The sequence below is a fragment of the Lissotriton helveticus genome, chromosome 6, assembly GCF_964261635.1.
Source record: "Lissotriton helveticus chromosome 6, aLisHel1.1, whole genome shotgun sequence".
NCBI classification, from domain to species: Eukaryota; Metazoa; Chordata; class Amphibia; order Caudata; family Salamandridae; genus Lissotriton; species Lissotriton helveticus.
The window spans coordinates 1,168,909,644-1,168,927,267 of record NC_136067.1 but is presented as its reverse complement, the minus strand read 5'-3'; positions in this window follow the sequence as shown (position 1 = coordinate 1,168,927,267).

Here is a 17,624-nt window from a genome sequence, read left to right as displayed (position 1 = left end):
GCACGCTGGGTCTTGTTGAACTCTGTCGCTCGAGTTCTGGCGGGAACTGCAACAAAGCAAACGTCGAGGTGCTAGATGGTGCCTGTTTGCACAGGGTGGTCACTCCTTGACCACAAGGGAGATTCTTCAGTCTTCTACGTCGAGTAGGATATTGAAGGGTCCAGAGTTTCATTTTATAAGTTTCAGTCGGGATAATCTGATGTGCATTGGCACTGCTCCCACCTATATTCCAAATCTGGGGGTTGGATTACCTGCTAGGTCCCCCCTATGGGTGGGACCCAGGAAGGGGGTGGTTACACCCCTTTCCTTTGTCCAGTTTGCCGCCAGGACTGGGGCAGGATGGCCCCAGAACCGGTTTGACTGGAATCTGCCCAGGGACACCTTGTGCGCCCAAGGCAGTGTCTAGTTTCTTTCAACCCTCCCTGCCACAATCCACTATCTCTTGTCTGGGGTGGTGTGACACGTCCCTGTGACAGGAGATCCTTTGATCAAGCGTCCTCTGCTGAGTTTCGGTCAGCAGCAGGAGGCCAGACTCGTGTCTGTGGCAGCAGCATCCATTTTGTGATGCTGGGGCTCTGGTTAGGATTAACCGCGTTTTCAGTAAAGTAACATGTCTTCTCCCTCTAGAAGGGTGGAATGCTACCCCCGTCGCCAGAACTGGCGAGGGGGTAGTATTCCAAAGTGTATGACACCAAACACGACATGTTTTGATAAAGCCAAACCAAAGTTAGCATTAACCGCGAGGATTATAATGCACTTAAGAGTATATGGTATGGCAGTATCACTGGAACAGCAGTAAGGAAATGGTTCCGAACACTGCAGACAGGCTCAGCTCATGCTAGAGCACCATCTCACATAAAACCAAGCACTCTGCCTCCAGGATTGTAAAGGCCTGCCATAGGAGTGACTTATAGGTGTATATGTGTCCAGATATAGGTTTAGACATAGGTATACTATATCTAAGCAAGGGGTGATTACACCACCTTGCCCCAGCTGTGTGAACAGCCAGTTGTGTCGATTTAAGTACCAGCCAGGGGTGGCAAAAGATATGCTGCAGCCCCTGGTAGGCATTGGATGCACCTATGCCCTGAGCGCCTAGAGTGCATGGTACAGGGGCTGACAAGGTGTCCAGTACCAAATTGGTGATGTGCCTATAGTACATGGAGTCCATTTAAAGAGAGAGCAGATAACCTGGGGCCCTGATTAGCAGGATCCCAGGCCAACTAAGTCGAAAACCAGCTAAACACTAGGCAAAAAGTTTGGGGTAACCATAGTCAGATATCCATCCTCCTACATAACCCCCCCCCAAACGAAAGGAGATTAGGCTATCCTTGGACAGGTAAGCCTATATTACCTGAGTGGCCATATAAGGAGGAACCTGCACTGGCATGGTTACCCCCTGTGTCATGGTCCACCAAGTAATCCCTCACCTTATGGGTATCAGAGGGTCTCCACCATGGGGAATTACTACCTGTGGTGTGTTTTGGCAAAGTAAAAGGCTGGTGTTGAGATGGAGTACTGAAGTGAGGCTCCACTGAATTAGGGCTCAGCTTCCTCCAATCCTCTTCCACCATGTGTGCCTTTCTTTCCTTGACTGAGTTGCACTGTGCTCTCAGGGTCAACCTCTGGCTGCCTACAGCTGGAGGCTGGGTCCCTTCTGTTGGCTTACTGGAGGGACAGGTCAGGTTTGGGGCCCTTAGGTCCCAGGTTTGGCTGTGCCCAACAGTTTCCATGTGTGGGAGGTCCCTAACTAGTGGTAAGGGGGATCCCTCAGGAGTTTTTAACTTTTTCACCTTGCTAGGGCTGCTAGCTTTGGTTCCCCTAATCTGCTGATGGGGGTGCTTTATTTGACAGGGGGCCCTTTGGGGCTCACTGACCTCCTTGACCTCTGTAGCCCTGGGCTGACTGGGGCAGGGTAGAGAGGGGCAGGTTACCTGCTCCAAACTGGGTCCCACCTTGGAAGGGTCCACTGACATCAGGGGCTCTGCCAGGCTAGGCCTGACTACCTCTGGGGCAGTTTCTTCACAAGGGGTAAGATCAGTTCCCTGAGGAGGCTGATCCTTTCCTAATGTCTGGTAGGAGGGGGAGTTTTCTTCCTCCTCAATGCTCTCTGTTTGTGTGGAGTGATCCATAGTTTCAGGCTTCACAACACATGAATCAGTTTGAGTTTGGGCTGTGGCCATCACAGCCCCATCAACCTTTTCAGGAAGGGACTCAGTTTGGGTATGGGCTGTTACCATACCAGCTCTGTTAACCTTTTCAGGAAGGGATTCTGCTAAAGATGGGGCTGAGTCTTGCACAGCCCTACCAACCTTTTCAGGAAGGACATCTTGGATTGGGGCTGTGGCCATCACAGCCCCACTAACCTTTCCATGGAGATTTTCCATTTTAGAATGGGTTTCTTGTTCAACCTCAGCCCAGGCTGAGATTTCTAAATCATTCCCAAGTAGACAATCTACAGGCAAGTTTGCTGACACTGCCACTCTCTTTGGGCCAGTGACACCTCCCCAGCTAAGATTTACTACTGCCATGGGATGATTCTTCTGCATTCCATCAATGTTTGTCACCTGGTATGTGGCACCAGGTAAAAGTTGCCTTGAGGGGACTAGGTTCTCAGTCACCATGGTGATACTAGCCCCTGTGTCTCTGTAGGCCTCAATTTTTTTTTTTTTTTAAACCTTTATTTTCAACCGCAGTATTACATTTGCGGGCCTACCACCACGGGGGCCGGCCGTCACCAAAACGAAAACAGAGACTTAATATTCCACTCATACACAGCTATTTAGCCGACAGCCCGGAGGCCCGGCAGCGATGCAGCATATTGTTCTTACGGTTCATATGTTGTAGTGCATGATAAGGCCAAGGTTTTACTGTTTAAAGACATACAAACGAACAATAAAACAACCAAAACTAACTAAACAAAGAGGCAGTGCAATATGTGTCCGTTCCATGGGGAGAGCCGCAACAGCCACCGTGTGTTGTGACAATAATGGAAGGAGAGGTGGGACGGGGGGGGGGAACTATCATGTTTCTGCAAAAATCTGTATCGTACAAGGAACGTCAGGCTATGGGGACTGCGGCATCTCCGGGTCATCTACAAACGGAGGGGTACAAATCTCCCCACGGTATGAATTCCATTGGTTCCAAATTCTGCCCCACTTCTTAGGCTTGCCACGTGCGACATACACAGTTTTTTCCATGAACATGCACCAGTCCATGTTTTCTTTCCAAGCAGAAATCGTAGGTGCTCTGTGGGCCCCCCACAATTGTGCTATGTCCCTTTTAGCCACCATGTTCCCAAGGGTAACCCATTGCGTCTGTGCCACTGAATAGTCATTCGGCCCCCACACATTCAGTAAGCAGCGTCGAGCTTGAGGAAGCAACAAGACTCCCGTGACCTCTTCCATGACCACATGCACACGGTTCCAGAACACAACCACCGCAGGGCACTCCCATATAATATGAAGGAAGGCACCAAGTGAACCACAGCCACGCTTACACATACCGTCTACAGAAAAACCCATACGCATTAGACGGGGACCCGTTATATAGATACGATGTAAAATCTTTAGTTGCACCAGCCGGAGACGGGCCGGAATCGCGACCTCCTTGGGAGAGGATATCGCTGCCTGCCAGTCTTCATCATCCAACTCCAGTCCATCCCCGGTCCAAGCCTCCCGGAGCTGCAATAGTAAATCCGTTCGATCGTTAATCAGCTTTTTATATATTAGAGATATAGTGCTATCCGGAACATGGCCATCAAGCACCCTATCTTCAAGGGGAGAGGATTCCGGGATAACGGTTCCGGCCGGGAAGACCGAGTGAAGTGCTTGACGGATCTGCATATAACGGAAATGTTCCCTATCACTAAGCGCATATTCCAACTGCAGCTCAGCAAAGGACTTTATCCTATCTTTGACCCATAGGTCCCCTACCCTACTGATGCCAATGAGGTCCCACTTCTCGAAACCTTTTGTTGTCCATAGACTTCCCAATCTCTCGGCTGCGTAGAGCGGGGTCGCCCTGGTCCATCTGTCTGACCACCCCATGGCGGCGTTCGCACTACCCCATACCCGTACTGCCACTCCGGTGGGTCCCGATAGACCCCTGCTAGCCGATTTGGAGTACAACGCCCTGTTATAGTTCCCTCCCGGCAACAGCCATTTGTCCATTTCAAATGCGGGATTTGTCGTTGGGCCATACATGGCATGATTAATTGCACTCAATTGAGACGCCTAATAATATAGCGCCTGATATCCGGCAGTGCGATGCCCCCGTCGTACCAGGGCAGAGTCAGTTTCGCTAAGGCGATGCGAGGATGCCCGCCCTATACTAGCTGTCTCTGCAGGCTCTCTATCTCACGAAAGTATCTGGCTGGTACGAGATCAGGCGTATTCTGAAGGGCATACAGGAATCGGGGTAGGGACATCATCTTGAAAAGAGCCGCCCTCCCAATCGGGGACAACGGCAGGCCACCCCAGGCCGCCACGTCAGACTTAAGCCGGAGAAGAGGAGGGAGCAGGTTGCGTTCATATCGCACCGTGGGGTCTAATGATATAAAAATCCCCAGATATTTAAATCCAATCTGCGATATTTGTATCGGGCATATGCGCGGTAAGGGGGGTATGTCACCAGTAAGAGCATAGACACTGGATTTAGCCCAATTAATCACTAGACCGGAGTTCTTCCCAAACGAGCCAAGGACATCAAATAACACTCCCGACGACTTCCGTGGGGAAGTGAGGTACAACAGGATATCATCTGCATATAACGATATGCGGTCCTCAAAGTCGGGGGTCCACCTAATACCCTTAAGCGATGGTTCCCATCGCAGCCAAGCCGCCAGGGGTTCCAGAGCAAGCGCGAAGAGCAGAGGAGACAACGGGCATCCCTGTCGCGTACCCCTCCCGAGAACAAAGGACTTCGAGACCCTGCCATTGACCACCACCTGGGCCAGCGGTGCCTCATAAAGGAGTTTAACCCACCCAATGAATCTAGGGCCAAAGCCAAACTTCGCGAGGGCAGCCCACAAATATGGCCATTCCACCGTATCGAAAGCCATCGTGGCATCCAAGGACACCAAGATGGCCGGTTCACGTAGGGACTCCGCCCTCGCCAAGACGCCATGAAGACGACGCAGGTTGAGCGCGGTGTTGCGGTGAGGAATAAACCCAGACTGATCCGGGTGTATCAGGTCGCCAATCACCTTTATCAGTCGGTTAGCCAATAATTTTGCCAAGATTTTGGGCTCGGCGTTCAAAAGTGATATTGGTCTGTAAGATGTACATAGATCCCGGGGTTTCCCCTCCTTATGGATCACAACAATGGACGCAAGTCGCTGGTCTCGGGAAAGTGATCCGACATCACGTGCTTCCAGGAACATCTCGCGCAGATACGGCGCCATTTTGTCCGGGCGTAATTTGTACAGCTCAATGGGGATACCATTTGGGCCTCCGGCCTTTCCCGAGCGAATGGAGCGGATAGCGAGAGCTACTTCATCGTCGGAAAATTCCGACTCCATAAGCTCTTTATCCGAGTCCGACAAACAAGGCAGAGCGATATCTCTAAGCAACAGATGCGAGTCCTCCTCCGGTCTGTCTGAGACTGGCGCATAAACTTTTTGGAAATGACACGCAAAACCCTCCACTATCTCCACCGGGTCCACTACTCTCATTCCATCAGCATTTTCTATTACAGGCACAACACGATTCAATCTTTCCTTCTTATCTAACCAGGCAATCAACTTCCCCCCTTTATCTGCCACATCATACAGCCACCCCTGTTGCTCACGACTCATAGCCTTGGCAGCATCAGTCACCAAAGCTCGGTAATCCGACTGTTTGAGGTGCAGTGTATGTAGTCTATCCTGTGTGGCACCAGACTCCAACTCTCTCTCCAATTCAATCATTTCAGCCTCCAGCCGTACCACCTCCTCATTCTTCCGCTTCTTTGCATCAGCGATCAACGACAAGGCTTGACCACGGACCACAGTCTTGAAGGCCTCCCATAACGAAATGGAGGAGTAGACCGACCCCACATTCTCCGTGAAATAATGATCAATAGACTTAACCACACCTGCCCGGGTTTTAGGATTGCGAAGATGCCAGGGATTAATCGGGGCCACTCGAACCCCCGCCCCCAGTTGAATATCAATGGAGAGCCACAGTGGGGAGTGATCCGAAATGCCCCTGGCTAGGTGTCTAACCTCCCTCACCGAGACGGCCTGTGCCGCCGGCATAAGGACGTAATCAAGTCGGGCGAGGCTCCCGTGCGCCCCCGAGTGAAAGGTGTATTGTGCCTGTCCAGGGTGCATCATCATCCAACAATCCACAAGACCCAGTGTTTCCAGGAAGGTGCTCAGCCAAGACTGTGACCTTAAAAGGTCCCTAGGGGGGCTACGGTCTTCTCTACCACAAACCACCGAGTTGAAGTCACCACCCAGAACTAAAATACCCTCGGGGAGACCCAACACTACCTCCCCCAGATCAGCAAATGTTGCAGTTTGCAAGCCGGGCGGGACATACACAGAAAGTATGGAAATCGTCTTCCCCTCCCATCTGCCCGTGATAGCTGCATATCGCCCCCTGTCGCCTAGAGTCGTTCCATCTATTTCCAACGGGAGGGAGTTCCTAAGTAGAATCCCCGCCCCCCTCGACCCAGTAGTGAATCCAGAGTGCGCAACCAGACGATACCCTTGTCTATTCATTGCGTGGGATGTGTTCCCTATTAGATGAGTTTCCTGCAACAATACTACATCAGGGGAGAGATGTTTCAAAAACTGCAATACTATACCCCGTTTTATCCTGTCCCCCAGACCATTGACATTCCAACTTAATACCCTCAACCCCCTACCCCCATCCCAAAGTTGAAGGCGGTCTCCCTCCCCCAGCGAAGCGGACACCAAAATCAGAATATTTCGTAAAACATTGCCTCTAAACCAAACAAGAGCAAACAAAGTCCCCCCCCCTAACCCCAGGAAAACCCTTCGAACACATCCCCCCACCCTGCACCCCTGCGTGAGCCCAAAAAGCCACTCCAACTTGCAGTGTGCCTGTCGCCCCATCATGAAACTAGTCTACAAAAAGAAAGAAAACCCCTGAAGGAGGGAGAGTCCCGTCTCCCCTGCCGCCTCTGGGTATGACAAATAGATGCATAAACATAAGAAAGTCATCGAACCACTGCTGCGAAGTCCATATACTGCATGTGCCGGTCGTCACTCCTCACTCCTGTTCCTGCAGGCCACCTTCCGCGCCCCTCGAGTGCTCCGTGTGATCTCGCTGCGTCGGCACAGTATCAAGCCAGTCACTGACGACCTCAGGTCGGTCAAAGAATAGCGTCCGGTCGTTGTATTCGATGCGAGGTCGGGCAGGAAAAAGCATAGAATATTTCATTCCAATGTCTCGCATTCTCCGCTTGACCCCCATAAATCCCATCCTCTGCTTCTGCACGGCTTGTGTAAAGTCTGGGTAAAAGCCAATCGTAGCGTTCTCCAATTTCGTGGGGCCAGTAGTCCGCGACGCCTGCAGGATAGCGTCCCTATCCCTAAAATTGAAAATTCTGGCGATTATGGGTCATGGCGGAGCGCCAGGCTTATGTTCCCCACCCGGAACTCTGTGGGCGCATTCGACCGCAAAAAAGTTACTGAGGCCTTTGGGGGCCAGATGATTCAATATCAGGTCCTCCACAAGGAGATCTGTGGTCATCTTGGAGGACTTCTCCGGAACCCCGATGATACGGACGTTGTTGCGCCTTGCCCGACCCTCGAAGTCTTCCAGCCGGCGGGCGAACAAGTCGGTAGAGGAGCGTAGATTGCGAACCTCGGTTTGGAGATCGGACATATCGGTTGTGAGACTGGCGGTTTTGATGTCCAAAGACTTGACCCGTTCATTGGTCTTTGCCAGGTCGGTCCTGATCAAATTAACATCGATAGCCACCGTGTCCAACTTCAAAGCCAGTGTCTCATATTGCTGGCCCATGGAAGTCTTCACCTCCGCAATGGCGCTCATGACGTCTCGTAAGGTCAACTCTTCCGTTGTCGCGGAGCCATCGCCGGCCTCGTCCGGTGTTTTGCCAATGCCACCGGGGGAACCTTTGGGGCGAGTGTAACGGTCCATACTATTTGATTGAATGGCGCCCCCACGGTGCGTGACTTTGGTCGTTTGTTTCTCACTTTCAGGCTTGCCCGCCATACTGAGCGACGCGCCCCTGAGGGCCCTCTGAGACCTGGTATGAATGGCTTCTCACAAGACAATCTCAAGAGAGCCTAAACACGGGGCGCACTGGGCAAGCGTATGAGCCAGGAGCAGACCATGGGCCACCGAAGTCAGATAGAGACTGGTTTCAGTAGAGAAAGTCCAAAAACAAAACCGAAAGTACCTCAAGGGCACAGGACAACTCCCACTGGCCGTTGGTGTTCGATTACTACCCGGGTACCTCGGGGACCCGAGTCCCAGGTTGTTCCTCGGTGTAGGCCGTCAACTTTCAGAGGGGAGTGAGTCCGGTTCCCGGCATCCAAATCGAATTCCGAAAAGAGCTTTTATGTCAGCAGGGTCGTGTCCTTAATAACCCATCTTCTGTAACAGGATTAGTGGCAGGATATATGCGGGAGGCGGCGAGGGTCTCGGGAGCCCAGTGCTCACACGACCATCTTGGATGCGCGCAAAGCTCCTCCTCCTTCAGGCCTCAACTTTTTGATCATTGATGGTGGGCTCCTGTCTATACTTGCTCAAAGTGTTTGGGCAATCAGTGAAATTGGCAAACCCTATGCCATTCTCATAGACACGAGTATCTGCATTAGGGGACCTGGTTAGGCCAGAATCCACCTGGGTTCCCAAAGTAAAGCCACCCAAATTATTGGGGGTGCTCCCACCACCTGGGGGATTACTGCTTGATGTAACAGGAGGTGTTGGAGCTCTACTTGGAGGTATGTTCTCTTTATTACTGCTCTTTGGACAACAGCTGTCTGTTTTCCAGTGGCCAGGCTTTTTACAAGCATGGCAATAGGGTTTCTTCTGGTCAGAGGTAGTGTTTTGGGACCCACCCCCATCCTTGGAGTTTTGGGGCCCTGTGGGAGACTTGTCTTTAGATTTATCCCCACCCTTCTCTTGAGCCTTGGAAGTATCCTTCTTTTGGTCATTACCCTGATTCTTAGGCCTAATCCTGGTTCTGACCCATTTGTCTACCCTCTTACCCAATTCTTGTGGAGAGGTCAGATCTGAGTCCACCAGGTGCTGGTGTAAAAGCTTGTTCTGACAATTACTTAGGATCTGCTCCCTCATAATCAAATTATACAATCCTGTATAGTCATGTACTTTTCTGCCATGTAGCCAACCTTCCAGAGCCTTAGTAGAACAATCTACAAAATCAGTCCAGTCCTGAGTCCGAGCTTTTTGGGTGTCTCTGAACAACAACCTGTATTGTTCAGTGGTTAAGCCAAACCCATCAATAAGAGCACTCTTCAGGACAGTGTAATTTTTAGCATCCTCAGTGAGGAGCTTATCTCTCCCTTTCTCAGAAAAGGAGAGCCACAAGATTGCTGCCCACTGATCTTGGGGGACCTGCTGTACCATGCAGGCCCTCTCCAGAGCAGTTATCCATTTGTAGATATCATCCCCATCTCTGTAGGGGGGCACAATCTTACTCAGGTTTCTATGGTCATAGGACCTTACTTTATCCTTAGGGATATTGCTGCCACCAGTGGGAGTCTCCCCACTTAGCTTCGGCTCTCTTGCAAAAGCTAGTCTAGCTTGGGCCAGGGCTAATTCTTCCCTCTCTATTTGGAGATTAACAGCTCTCATCCTGGCCCTATGCTCTTTCTTCTGAGGGGAAGTCATTCCTCTCTGAGATTCTCTTGAGGCACTAGAAATGTGAGAATCCCTGGAAGGAGTTCTCTCTCTTCTATTGCCTGGGAGAATTCTGCTATTGGGTCTGGAGAAGTGGTTCCCTTCTCCATTCCCATGTAGGACCAAGTTGGCTTGGGTAAGCCTTACCACTGGTACCTGGTTATCCCCTTGATGATTGTCTACATCATCACCTGACTCTGGGTCTGCCTCCTTATTTTCTACATCTGGGGAGGTGTTCTCAGTATCTGGGGGGCTCACTCCTTCTCCTGACCCTGAGGGAACTACTCTAGCTTTCTCAAGATCATCCTTTTCCAGGATGGCTATCATGATAGGAATGGTAGGGCTTTGACCCTTTTTCAGCTTCCTGGCAGTGCACAAGGCACTCAGGTCTCTATGGCTGAATTTGTCATAGCTGGAGGTTTCCTGTGAAGGGTCAACCACCACAGGTAGAAAGCTTATAGCTTCACCTGTGCCAGACATGACTGCTAGTAAGGTGTAAGTGATGCACTTACCTACACTAAGTGTTTTCCTACTGTACCTTGCTAGTGAGTTGTAGTCTGGGTGTGCTAAGCCCTTTTATCTACAACTACTAAGTTCAGTAGAACTTAAATATGCTAAGCTTTGTTTATATGTACCTATGGTACTTAATGTGATCTTTCAATTTGATAAAAGATTGCAAAGGTAAAACAACAGCAAGCTCAAATCCGCACCGCTGCTCACCAATGTGAGAAGTTGGCCTGATGTATGATGTGCACAGTTCTGTGATTTCTAAAAAACAAGGGAACCCAACGGGTGGCAAAGGACCATGGGTAGTAGTTACTTTGAAGGAGACAGGGGTCCTGAGCACAACTTAGATAGTGGGACAATGAAGTATAGACCACAATAGGCTCTATATACCACTTTTCCTTGTCCAGCCGGACAGGAAGTTTTAATAATTGCTTTGATCACAGTCTTATTTACAGTATAAACATACAGCAACGAATCATTGCAGTATAGCACACTCCTGTGCCATACCATGGGGAAACAGAAGAAAAAAATAAGAAAATAGGAAAGGGTGTATCAGGCAAAAAGAGCGGACAGGTCACTATTTTAGATTAGAACAATTTGTTAGTGTAACCTGAAGCGGCGCATACAACAATAAATGTACAATACATCAAATGTATGCCCACTCAAAGGAGTCAACGTTTCGATCCCGCACTAAAAATATCAAGGGATCATCATCAGGACTTAATTGATTGTTTGCCTGGTTGGAACATTATTAATAGCCTGTTGAGAGTAAAACAGGGAGAAAGGAAAAATAAAAAATTGAAGGGAGAGATTAACAACGTGTAACTAGGGAGAATTGTCATTACCAGCGGCCTGCTGAACTTACAACACTCGGATTCGCAGTGGGTGAGAGGTGCTCGTGAGTGTGAGCATGAATTCATATAGATCACTGGAGGAGACTGGCATAATCATTGCTTAACAACTTCATAACTCGGAATCGCAGTGATGGGCGTGTGGTAGGTTGGAGATTTGGTCGTCTGAAAGCTAAGCTCAAACCCAGTGTGTGAGCAGGCATGGGTAGAGCTGCATGCACTTAACTCTAGATAGGGAAGAAATAGTCATGGGCATCCTACCTTTGGAAACAGTGTACCAAGGAAAGATGTAACGCACGACAGCGTAAAGTTGGTGCTAATGGTCCCAACGGGGCTCAGCATACGTGGTGCTGGGAAGGGAGAAGGAGATTGTTGGTTGTGTCACCCTGGCGCATAGGGCGGATCGTGCAATTGCGGCGGTGGTGGGGTAACATACCTAATGCTCAAATTTAAAGCAAACACTTAGCCTCGATGGCGTGTAAGCACGTGTGCCCGCTGTGGTTGACAGTGCCGTGCGTGGGGCCGGTCGGGCGGTGTCTTCCGGATCTAAAGGAAAAGTTGGTGGTGAGCTTTGAACAGTGGTCGCACCAAAATAGTGAAAAATGCAGATAATTAACGCAAGCCTACCCTTTTGAAATATTACGAACCCCTGGATGGGGGTTATGTAATTAATGGGAGTGGTGAAGCTTGATGGCCAAACCCGGCAGCGGTCATGAAGGTCGATGATCCGCTAGAGAAAGAAGGAAAAATACTTAGTCTCAGAGATTGGAGGGCTAGGGTGTCCGGTGGCAAAGCGGGGAGGTTCGGGCTTACCTTGTGCGGACAGTGCCACGGCGTGCAGAGGTACCGCCGTCTGTTCACTGGGAAGGCTTGCCGGCACTAGAAGAACAGAGCCGAGTCACGTGAACGTGTGCCCTGCGGTCGCCATCTTGGGTAGGGAGGTTGCATTACAGGTGAAGAAGGACTAGTGTCTACCAATTCACCTACGGCCGCCATCTTGGAAGGGTGTCCAAGTGCCGAGATTGGTTTGGGGAAGGAGGTGACTTGGGGTGAAAGTGAATAGCGCGAAGGCATGCGGGGCTTCATGCAAACAAGCGTGATTACATGCGAAGAACACTCGCAATACATTGTTACATGGAAAATCTACATGCATAAAGCTAAGGAATGTAAGGGGTGAATTAATTCAGGAATTCTTAGCTGAGCAATGTGTGGGGTACATTAAAAGCATATTGTCAGACATCAGTTCAGGAATATTAGAGGAGATTGGTCCAATCCTCACTCCTGTTGAGTCCTGTATGAAGGGTGTTGAATTGAATTATTGATTTCAGTTCCTCTCGATTCAGCAGTTGGTTAAGATTGCCCCCTCTCAGAGGTAATTTGACTGCTTTCAAAATTGTCCATTTGAGATCCTCCGCAGTATGTTTCAGTTCTGAGAAGTGTTCGACCGGAGGCGCATTTGGAGTCCCACATCTGATGCGACTTCTGTGTTGGCAAATTCGTGTCTTCGCCTTCTGGATGGTTTGCCCAACATACATTTTTAGGCAAGGGCATAGAATGGCATAAATAACGTTACTGCTATTACAGTTGGTAAAGCTTTTCAAATCGACAGTAATGTTGTTATGGCTAAACTTACATGTTTCAATTGTGAATTCGCACACAGAACATTGTCCACATTTCACATGCCCTTGCATTGGTGGAAGGCCCCAGATTGAATCAATGGTTATGTTCGGGGTTGGGGCTGGTAGTGCTGCTCTAACCAAATGGTCCCTCAAATTCTTGCTTTTTTTGAATGCAAAGATTGGTCTTTCTAGATTTATATTGCCGGCATTTATGGTGGACCAATGTTTCAGAATACATTTCCGGATTTTGTTAGAGACCGGGGAGAAGGTCGTGACACAAGCAATCCTCTCTTGTCTGTCTCTGGTCTTTGGTGAAAGTAACACCTCTCGTGGGCAGTACCATGCTCTCTTGGAAGCGTTTTTCACTAACCTCCTGGGATACCCGCGTGCTTTTAGTTTGTTGGTTAGGTTCAGGGCCTCCCTAAAGTAATCAGCTTTTGAGGAACAATTGCGTCTGATTCTCAAGAATTGTGAGTAGGGCAAAGAGTCCTTCAATGCCCTGGGATGGTTGCTTTCGTACCTCAGTAGAGTGTTACGCTCGGTGGGCTTCCTATACAAACGTGTCAGTAATTCACCTGCTTCATGGTAGATAGTTAGATCTAGAAATGGTATTTCCATTTTGTCATGGGCAAGGGTGAATTTGAGGTCTGCACAGTTATTGTTCAGCCAATGGAGGAAGGAATGTAAGGTGGAGATATGATGATTGAATATCTTTATTCGGCAATTTATCACCATAAAAGAATACATATACATAACATTACAAAATACCGATAAAAGTTTTGTAAATTACAGTAAAAACATGGACACCATATACGTCAATTTACTAGCATTAATATTGTCCTCAGCTTGTGGAACCTCCGGAGTGTAGTTTCAGTAAGCGGGAACGTGTCATCCAAGCACTTCCCAGAAATTTAGCCACCCCACAGATCATACTGGCCGATGAAGAATCTGTTGAGAGGACACGTAGTGCCTGGCTGTGGCACCTCAGTCCTAGTTCCCTACAGACGGGTTTCAGCCAGAATTTCCGCGCCCCTTTATAGGCTGGGCAGGCAAAAAACAAATGAGCCACCGATTCCTTAGGAGCCGCACAACCGGGGCATGCACGCAAGCGGGCATCTGTATTCGACCAGCTCGCCGTAAAGTCATGAACCGGGAGCGTCCCATAGCGCAATTTTAGGTACAGTGCACGATCCATTGGTTTGGTTATTAAATCGAGAAAGGGTTCCAGTTTTCGCACACACTTAATTGACAAAAATTGGTCAGTAAGTGAGCCCACATTCGTAAACCTCGTAGCGTTACTCTGTACCCAGTCCCAGTATAGTTTTTTTATAACATCTTTGGGTGGTGGTAATTGCGACTCCCATGCCTCTCTTAGACCCAAGCTGAAAGCCAATTCTTTCAGTTTATTTAGCCATCCTATTTTTTTGCCTGTGTCCAGTAGTAATAGTTCGTCCAGCCCTTCTGCGTACTTAGCGAGCTCCTCAGTTCTTCTTAGGCGAGACCAGAATAGCAACGGGCGTAGCCTCACCAAATCCTTTACTGTTTTTCTGCCCAAATCTAGTCTAAGTGGGATCATTGGGGTAGAAACGGGGAGAGCTACCACATTCCTAAAAAAATTGTTTTCCGCTCTCATCAAATCCAAAACCCCTTCGAACCCCCAAAGTTCGGAGCCATAAAGTGCTGCAGGAAGAATCTGTCCCTCATAGATGGTCATTGCTGGGGAGACCGGTTTACTGGTTGATTCACGGATCTCCTTCAGCGTCACCCCGGATACTCTACGATGGTTTAGTAACATTTTAGAAAGGTGATCCTTCCAGGTCATGCGGCTGTTAATCCGGACACCCAGATAATCAAAAGACTCGACCAGCTCGAGGGGGGCATTGTTGAGCACAAAATTATTTTTAAATCTTTTTGACGGTGCGAAAGCCATCAATTTGGTTTTCGATGTATTGATTGTTAAGCCTCGGGTAGTGCAGAAGGAGCTAAACCGATTCAAGAGTTTTTGTAAGCCCACCGGGGATTTGGAAATTAATAGGGTGTCATCAGCGAAGAGAAGTGTGGGGATTCTCTCCCCCGCCAGGGATGGGGCATCCGACTCCTCCCCCTTTAGATGGTCAACCACTCCGTTTACGAATAGGGAGAAGAGGGTCGGAGCCATAACACAACCCTGACGCACTCCTCTCCGCACTGGGATCCTGTCAGTTAGTTGCCCCTGGGATCCCCATCTAACCCTCGCGTAGTTCCCCTCGTGCAGCCTTACGATTAGGCTCAGAAGGCCACTGGGAAAACCCATCTCTCCTAGAATTTCCCAGAGTTTTGTACGAGGGACCAGGTCGAATGCAGTTTTGAGGTCGATAAAGGCCATGTACAAACTGCCTTTCATGATGGTAACCGCCTTCCAATGGATGGCAAAAAGGCGAAAGACCTGGTCCATCGTACCTACCTTCCTTCTGAACCCCGCTTGTAAGTGGGAGAGGATACTAGCCTCCTCTATCCAATCGCCTACTCTTGAAATGATGACCCTGCCGACCACTTTCTGGATTATGTCTATCAGACTGATGGGTCTGTAGTTCGCAGGGTCATCTCTTGCCCCCTTCTTATACACCGTAACTACCTCGGCCCCTTTCCAGGAATCTGGAACCTGGTGTCCCCTCGTAATCAGATTCATTAGTATCGCAATTAGTTTGGCCCAGGCCTCTGGCTCCGCCATCAACAGATCTCCAGGGATCCCATCCTGCCCGGCGGCTTTCTTAGGAGTTAGGTGTCTAATCGCTGTCACTACTTCTGTGGTTGAAAATAAAAGGACCTTATCGTCTACGAGATCCCCTTCTCCCAGGCTATTCACCCCATGACTAGTTGTTTCCTCCGAGTCTCCATATAGGGATGAAAAATGATTAAACCATTGCCGGCTAGTTATATGATCAGCCAATGGTTGCAATTTGCTCTGCCTTGTTCTATTAACCAATTCCCAAAAAAGGTTCGGGTTCCTACTACTCACAGCCTTGGTAAGGTCCTGCCAGTGCTGTTCCTCCCACTCCCGTTTGGCCAATGATAATGCTTTCAGATAATCCTTCCTGGCCGCTCTAACCAGCGAAGGGTCCCCTGAAAGCAGAGCTTTTGTCAGTTTTTTCCTTTTGCTCTTACAATGATCATTATACCATGATTTACATAGAGTAGAGGGTATAGCAGGAGCCCTATTACTTTTCCCCTTTGAGATAAAAAATTGGCCAATTTGATCTATTGTAGTTTTATAGGCAGAGTCAAGGGAGGGGTGATGGCAATTGACGGTCCCATTTTCATCAACCCTGCTTTCTAAGTTTGAAGACAATCCCTCAACCATCGCTTTTATGCTTCCTATATCGCCCTCATTTAGTTTGGCCTTATCCCATTTCAACCTGCGGTTATTGTTAAATGGGATAACTTCTTTAGTTATTTTTAAGCTAACAATTGCTCGCCTGTCATTCAGAACACCCCAATTAAACTTGCAACACAGGGGGTTGTGATCACTATCCTGGCTTGGGACGACCTCCATATCAATTAGGTCCGGCCAGAATCCAACATCCATTAGGATGTAATCGATTCGGGACGGCCCTGAGAGTCTATTAAAGGTCAAAGCCCCCAACTGATCAGACATAGTCCTGCCATTAAGGGCTCTTAATTTGTGGTCCCTTGTCAGAGCATTAATTTGTATGGCCCTAGGTGACCACTTCCTAATGGGGGGCAGGGAAAGAGTTGGAATGAGCCATTTTGAATCCTCCTCTTCGATTCCTAAGGGATCGTCTCTGAGAAGGGGTTCAAATGTACAATTAAAATCACCCCCCACAAGGATTTTAGCTGAACAGGGGCAGTTGGCTAAGGCCGAGTCCAGGGCAGTTAAGGTCAAAGAGGGAGAGTCACCCTGTGTCCCTCTCGCATAAACATTAAAAAGGTCAAGTCTGACGACATCCTCCCGTCCTCTTGCTGAAAGGTGGAGTATATCATTACACTCCACAATATGGCTTGTGACCACCCAGTTCAGATCTATTTTTATCCAAACTATAAGACCGCCCGATGGTCTACCCTTCCCCTTACTTACTGCTGGAACAGAGTGGGTAGTATACCCCGATTTATATAGAGGAACAAAACTCCATGTCTCCTGGAACAGGCAGACATCAAACTGCTCAATGAGTTTGTGCCACTCCGGGATTTCTAGCTTCCTCTTAAGCCCAGCAATATTCCAAGAAAGGAGGTTTATTATCCGCCTTCCGCTAGGCATGAAAGTGTGACCCACCTTGGGCAAACTCTCGTTAACCACCCTAGTCAAAGGGCTCCCCCTCTCCTGGGCCAATAAAGTGGGGGATGCAAGGCAACCAACCATACTCATCACGGGCCCGGCTAGACTAGAATCCTCGGTTGTGTCATTGGTGGTCGCCGTATGGTCTGTGGGTAGACTAACTTCTTCAGTATCTATGCAACCCCAAGGTGGACAAGAATCCGCATCCCCAGGGAGTTCGTTTTCATTCTCATTTTTGTTTCCCCCCCCCCCCCCCTGCCCCCAACTTCAATCGCAGTCTTCCAGCCCTGACAGCTGGGAAAACCGATTGTAAGTATCCAGCGGGGTAAAGGGTATCAGGTGATTCATACTGGAGCCCTGGTTCAGCATAGGTCTATGGGGGACCGTGGACCAGGTGGAGTGTGGATCAGGCGCCCTGGTAAACTGATGCCCATACTGGAAATGATTATTAGTATAGGGTAGTGTAAAGGGCGGCCTGTAAGATTGTGGTCTGTTTGAGTATTTAGAGTTGGTGACTTCTGACCTGGGGTAA